This window comes from Sciurus carolinensis, chromosome 11 (assembly GCF_902686445.1).
Source record: "Sciurus carolinensis chromosome 11, mSciCar1.2, whole genome shotgun sequence".
Lineage (NCBI taxonomy): Eukaryota > Metazoa > Chordata > Mammalia > Rodentia > Sciuridae > Sciurus > Sciurus carolinensis.
The window spans coordinates 25,707,636-25,715,423 of NC_062223.1; the positions used below are offsets into that span (position 1 = coordinate 25,707,636).

Below are 7,788 nucleotides of genomic sequence, written 5' to 3' on the forward strand. Positions count from 1 at the left end.
GAAAGAGATTCAGATTCCAATCCTGCTTCTTAGCAAATGAATCCAGTTACACCCTTGTGAGAGACCAGTGCATAGTGAGAGGGTGCACTGCTTAGTCTCAAACCCAACCCACTGCCCAACAATGGTCAGTTAACAAGTCCCTTGACATTCACACACAAAACAGAAATAAAAAATTCTATCATTTCAGGGTTGCTTTAAATGTTACAGAGTTCACTATCAGCAAAGCATACAGAAAATGTGACTATGTGCTATGAAGAAATGAAGTGCTTTCTTTCATGATGATACCTAATATGGATTTTCCATGAGATTCTTTAAAATGTCCAAAAATATTAATTCTGTTTACTTATTTACCTACTGTACAGCTGCATGGCTGTTTCAAAACATGAAGTTCCTTTGCTGAGTAACAAATTATATAAGCACTATGGGTTATACTTCTATTTTTTAAATGGCGATCAGAATTCAGACCAATCCAAATACCTTTAATAAATTTAAAACTTAAATTAATAAAATGCATAACTTCTTTAATCTATGATCCTGGAATGAAAGAAAATATAAATAAAATAGTTCTTTCATTTTGAACCAATTTATGATCCAAAGATATAAAACTCAAAGAAGTGAGGGACTTTTGACATTAGAGAAATAAAATCAAAGATCAATGGAAGTAAGGAAGGAAAAGCTTCATCAGACAAACGAAGATCAATATAAATACCTCCTTAACCAAATTTCAAAGTCACAATAGAAAAGCTTGGAAAGGTAAGTCTTCCTCCTCGCCAGAGGTCATTGAAACCAACTTATAAAGTTGGGAAAGGTTTTCTTTATCAAAGTTTACTCTTATTTTCACTTTTCCATTCTCTCATCTTTCCTCCTATCACATTAAAGGGAAAGTGGGCACTTTAAAATATGGTAATTTGGAAATATAATGTACTGATTACTCTGGTTGCAAATGCAGTGGTTGAGATATTCACCATGGCCTTCAAAGCTTCTGACCTCATGCTGCCATCTTGATTTCCACTGCTCCCAGAGCTTCTGCTCATCTATGATCCAGTCACACCCAACACATCTGTTCCCCATAAATACACCTGGAAAGTCTCATTCTCCAAAAGTTCCTTATTTACAGTGTCTGATAATCTTTCTTTTGCTGTGATACTTTGTTATAATCTTCACTTTCAATTTTTTTAAATTTATTTTTATTGTTAACAAATGTGATACATGTTGTTTCTCTGTTTGTACATGAAGTAGAGTCATACCATTTGTGTAATCATACATTTACATAGGGTAATGGTGTTTGATTTATTCTGTTATTTTTTCCTTCCCCCCCACCCCTCCCACCACTCTTTTCCCTCTATACAGTCCCTTAATTATGGCATTTCCAGGCAAATGGATAAAATTGGAGAGCATCATGCTAAGTGAGATAAGCCAATCTCAAAAAACCAAAGGACAAATGATTTCGCTGATAAGTGGATGATGACACATAATGGGGGGTGGGAGCAGGGCAAGAATGAAGGAAGGAGGGACTGTTCACTTTCAATTTTTAACACAGAAATAAGTTAAAGTAGCATCCCCTGAGCAAATGTTCCTGATTATCCCAAAGAGTGGCCTTGCTGATAAATTTCCAGTTGAGCATGCATGTGTGTGTATTGATTGAATCATGTAATCTAAGTATATCCTTCTTCATTATTGCTTCAAAATCTTTCACTAATTGGATTTTACCATATCATGTAAGTCAATGAATGGCATCATTTATATCTTTTATATGTTTCATTTTTCATATATATATATATATATATATATATATATATATATATATTGTGTTGGTGGTGCTGGTGGTACCAGAGATTGAATGGAGGGAGTGCTTAATCACTGAGTCTTATCCCCAGTCCTTCAAAATCTTTTATTTTCAGAAAGAGTCTCACTAAGTTGTTGAGGTTGACTTTGAACCATAATCCTTCTGGCTCAGCTGTTGGGATTACAGGCATGCACCACCATGGCTGGCTCAGGTTTTTTTAATTCTCTGCGGAGTACTTTTAATACTCTACTGCTTATTTTCTTTTTTTATTTGTTCTTTTTAGATATACATGAGAGTGGAGTGTATTTTAGCACCTATATATAAATGGAGTATAAATTACTCTAATTAGGATCCCATTCTTGTGGTTGTTCATGATGTTTCACTGATCATGTATTCATATATGAACATAGGAAAGTTATGTCTGGTTCATTCTACTGTCTTTCCTCTTTCCATCCCCTCATTTACCTTCATTCCCCATGTGTCAAAACCAATCAACTTCTATTCTTCTTTCTAGCCCTCTTATTGTGTGTTATTATCCACATCCGAGAGAACATCCAGCCAGTGGTTTTGGGGAATGGCTTATTTCACTAAGCATGATGGATTCCAATTCTATCCATTTATTGGCAAATGTCTTTATATCATTCTTATTTATGGGTGAGTAATATTCCATTGTGCTTATATACCACATTTTTTCATCCATTCATATGTCGAAGGGCACTTAGGTTGGTTCCATAACTTTGCTACTGTGAATGAACTTCTATAACTATTGATACCTCCTGCATCAGTTTTCTTGCTGAAGATTTCTTGGATTAATCTGGGTCTCTTATTTTTCCAAATGAATTTCCTAACTGCTTTTTCTATTTCTATAAAGAATGTCATTGGAATTTTATTAAGCATTACACTAAATTTCTATAGTGCTTGGCAATATTGCCATTTTGACAAAATTATTTCTGCCAATCAAAAACATGGGAAGTCTTCCCATCTTCTAAGGTATTCAATTTCTTTCATTAGTGTTCTATAGTTTTCATTGTAGAGGACTTTAACCTCTTTCATTACTTTGACTCCTAAGTTTTTCTTTTCTTTTTTTTTTTTTGAGGCTATTGTGAATGGAGTAGTTTTCCTAATTTCTCATTCAGTTGATTCATCATTAGTTTATAGGAACACAATTGATTTATTGGTGTCAATTTTATATTCTGCTACTTCATTGAATTTATTTATGAGTTCTAGAAGCTTTCTGTGGAGTTTTTTGGGTCTTCCAAATATAGAATTATGTGTTCAGAAAATAGGGATAAGTGGATACTGCAACCAACTCAGTCAAACTCAGGATACCAGTGAGGGGTGGGGGTTAGAAAATAAAAATTCATACAGGCAGATATGAAAATAAAGCTGGGATCAGGTGGAGTGCTGCTCTCTGATGGAGAAGCAGATCTAAAGAGCTATGTCAGCAATCTTTATATATGTCTCATTATCAGGGTAAGACTATGCAGGAATTATTATTTGTCCAGGAACATAACAGAACTAGAAACATCTATGCAGCTTTTCCACAGTTGCAGTGTGCAATATTAGGAGCTTTGTGTAGTGTTCAAGGAGGTTAATTGTTTAAGTTACTGTTAAGCAGGCAGAGTCAGGAGAAGCAGAGCTGGTAAAACATTGTGGCTGCCTAGCATGAGAACTCCTCTATCCCTGGGAGCTATGTGCCTGAGACCAGGTCAAACTAATAAGACTCTTGCACAGAGCCTCCTCAGGTCAGATGTTTACCAAAACAGTTGGAAATCTTATACCCTTGAACAGAAACATTCCTAGGCAACAAGTGTGCTGGGAATGTGGTAGCTCAAGAATCCTCTCTGATTGCACTTGAATAGGAGATACTCATGATGACTCCCTCTCGGAATATTCTGCCCCTTTTTTTCACAAAGCTAATTGGTAGAAGAAAGTCACCTAACCAGAGGAACTCATCTACAGATAGCACTAGTTCAACCTCGTTTCATCTATTAAGAAATTCAAAGTGACCCATATTCTGCAGCAAACATACCCATGTTAAATGATAGAGTCTTGTGATACAGGAGTTCCTACAGTGGAAGTTTTATTGTTACAGTTAGATTGTAATCCCCAAAAACTCATGTAATGCCCTGATTGGGATTAACTGAGTGGTAACTGGAGTAGTGTGGTGTGACTGGAGGAGGTGGGAATTAGGAGTGTGGCTTTGGGGTATATATTTGTATCTCGTGATTGAAGCCTCTCTCTGCTTCCTGATTAAGATGTGAACTCCTTTTCCTCTGTCCCACTTTTCCACAATGATGTCTTTCCTCATCTTGATCCCTGAGGAATGGGGCCAGGCTTCTATGGATTAAGACTCTGAAACCATGAGAACTAAATAAACAATTTTTTATCTACAATTGTTCTGGTCAGGTCCTTTAGCTACAGCAGCAAAGAAGCTGACTAGAACACCTATTATTGCTCTTCTCTATGCCCATCCTGACCAAGGTCACCCCAGTGTCACTGAGTCCACCCTTCTAAACCAAAAAATTTTACACTCAATGGATCAAAGACCTAGGAATTAGACTAGAAACTCTGAACTACTAGAAGATGTATGCCCAACACATCAACATTTCAGCACAGGAAATGAGTTTCTTAACAAGACTCCTAAAGTGCAAGAAATAAAGGCAAAAATCAATAACTTGGACAGTATCAAATTGAAAAACTTCTATACAGCAATGGAAACAAGTGCATTAAGAGAGAGCCTACAGAACGGGAGCAGATCTTTGACACCTGCTCCTCAGATAGGGAAGTAATATTCAGAATATATAAAAAAATCAAAAACTTTACACCTAAATAAAATAACCCAATCAATAAACAGGCAAAAGAACTGAACAAACCCTTCTCAAAAGAAGAAATACCTTTCGCCAACCATTACATTTAAAAAAATGTTCACCATCTCTAGTAATCATGAAAATGCAAATTAAAACTACACTGACTGAGATTTCATGTCACTCCAGTCAGAGTGACAATTATCAAGAAAAAAATAATAAGTATTGATGAGGATGTGGTTAAAAAAGTGCACTCATACATTGTTGGTGTTACTGCAAATTAATGCAACCTCTATAGAAAGCAGTATGGCAATTCCCCCAAAACTAGTAATGAAACCACCACTTGATGCAGCTATCCTAGTCCTTGGTACATATCCAAAAGATCTAAAATCAGCATACAGTAGTGATATAGTCACATCAATGTTTAGATAAGCAAAATTTACTATAGACAAGCTATGGAACTAAGCTGGGTGGCATTTAACAGATGAAAAGATAAAAAAAATGTGTTATATATACATGGTGGATTATTACTTAGCCATGAAGAAGAATTAAGTTATAGCATTTGCTGGTAAATGTATACAATGGAGTCTATCTTGCTAAATAAAATAAGTCAGACTCAGAAAACCAAGGGTTGTTAATTTTTTCTCAAAGATGCAGAAACTAGTCCAGAATAAAGGAGAAAGAGAAAGAGAGAGAAAGGGAAAATGGATTTCATCAAAATAGAAGAAAGACCCATGAACTAGATGAAGGGTACTGAGAGGGAGGAAGAAGAGATGATATAAGGGAAGAAAGAGGAATGACTCTGACATGATTTTCTTGTATATTTATGAATGGTTCTCAGTAAATCTTACCACCACATACATCCACAAGACTCTAATTTGAAAATAAAAATAACTAAAAGTAAATAGCAAAAAAAAAAAAAAAAATCAGTAGAGGGAAAGGAGTAAAAGGGCAGAGAAGAAGAAAAGGAGAAATGTTGAAGATATAACTAGAGGAAATTATATTCCATGTTTTTTTAAATTATGTCAAAAGGAGCCTTAATGTTATACATAACAAAAAAATAATGTATACACAAACAGAAAAGAATAAAAGTGTCAATGGGAAAAAAAAGTCCTTGTGCTGACTGGGGTCATAGTTCAGCAGGAGAGTGCTTAACTAGGGTTTATGAAGCTGTGGGATTATTCATCAGCACTGCAAAAAGTAATGATAATAAATATTAATATATTTTTTTCACATGAAATACACTGTTTGTGTCCTGAATATTTAATATTTTTTGTCTACCCCCACATATTTTTTTTCAAAATGCAGAATTAATAGCCAGCAATCTAATAGGCCATTTTTCTATCTCTTTTATTGATTATTAGAGTATATATAAGAATAAAATTGGATTCTCCTTAAGTTGCATATTGGAACATTGAATTGCCAACTCAGAGTAGATGTCTGATACAAAAGTGAAAATATCTCTGACCCCGTGAATATTGCCACTTCTATAGAATTGCTTTCCCAATTCCCAGATAACAGGCTTTCTATAAAATTTTGGTGTAATACCATTTTGTTTTCATTATTTTTACCCATTTTTTGTGAATTCTAACATTTTATTTTTCACTGGAAACAACCACCAGTCTCTTCCACACTTTCCTCATGGCATTTTTCACTTCCTTATTCCTCAAAGTGCAAATTAAAGGATTGAGCAAGGGAGTCAGGATGGTATAAAATACTGTCACCATTTTGTCAGAGGGGAAGGTGGATGGAGGTCTTGCATAGGTACATATGCAGGGAACAAAGAACAACAGTAATGTGAGACCCACAGGTGGACAGAGTTTTTCTCTGCCCTTCAGCACTGCGTGTCTTCAGGGAGAACAAGATGACACCATAGGAGACAAGCAACAGGGAGAAGTTGATGATGCAGATTAATCCACTGTTGGTGATCACCAGAAGGCCTAGGATGTGGGTGTCGGTGCAGGCCAGCCCCAGTAATGGGTACAGATCACATATGAAGTGATCAATGACATTAGGTCCACAGAAGGGCAAGCTGGAAGGTAAAGAGAATCTGGATATGGAATGCAAGAAGCCCCTGTCCAGGACACCCCCACCAGAATGCCACAGAGCCTCCAGTTCATGATGGAAGAGTAGTGCAAGGGCTTGCAAATGGCCACATAGTGGTCAAAGGCCATGGCTGTGAGGACAATCATCTCTGCCCCTGCAAGGAAGTGTTCAGCAAAAAGTTGAATCATGCATCCTTCATAAGAGATGGTTTTCCTTTCATGAATGGAGTCCATGACTATCTTTGGTGTGATCACAGAAGAGAAGCAGGCATCCAGGAAGGACAGGACTGCCAAGAAGAAGTACATGGGGAAGCCCTGCAGTGCAGGGCTGCAGAGGATGGTCACTACAATCATCATGTTGCCCACAATAGTCGCAATTTAGACCATCAAAAACACAACAAATACTATCTTCTGAATTGTAGGATTCTGTGAAAGCCCCAGTAGGACAAATTCAGTTATGAAACTTTGGTTGTGCATCGTTTTCCAGGGAATGGTGAAAATAAACGGCTAACATTCATTTTGTAATTATAATCAAGAAAGATTTGCTTCATATCAGATTATTATTTTATAGTCATTAATATTTCAGTGCACCTAGATGCACTTTTATCTTTAATGCTTCTTTTGTCATTGAGAACACAATTTAGACACTTATTAAGGATCAGAGTTGGAAATTAGGCAGAATTAATTTGGAGATCAATTATTCTGTATTTTAAATTTGCTAGAACTTCTATATGGAGAAATGGAAGCATCCTCATATGGTAGAGAAAATTAATGGTTTTTCACTCATATGCCAACTTTGATAATTTTCTAGTGTCTTTCATAAATGGATCATTGGGAGGCATTCTTAAGACTCATACCTACAAGAATATGAGGACACTGCTTTTGTTAGTCCTGCTTGTCATTGTCATGAGAAGGGCAGGGGTGAGTAGCATGCCATCTCTCATGCCTACAAATAGAAGAAACACCATTCATTTTAGGAGGCACTTAAAATCATCTATACCTGGAATATTTCTTTAAAGTCTAAACTGAATTTGACCTTTCCTGGATAAATTCCTTCTTTATAAAAACAGAGATCTATAAAAATGTGTATACTCACTTAGCACATCATTGAATTGAGGTCTCTTTTAAAAAAAATCATCTTTAAAACTAA

General features: G+C 36.0%; 1 pseudogene; it reads right to left on the reverse strand.

Annotated features, from left to right (window-relative positions):
* Positions 1-6,188: 6,188 nt before the first annotated feature.
* LOC124959272 (olfactory receptor 4C15-like) lies at positions 6,189-7,115 on the reverse strand (annotated as a pseudogene).
* Between the last annotated feature and the right edge of the window lie 673 nt (positions 7,116-7,788).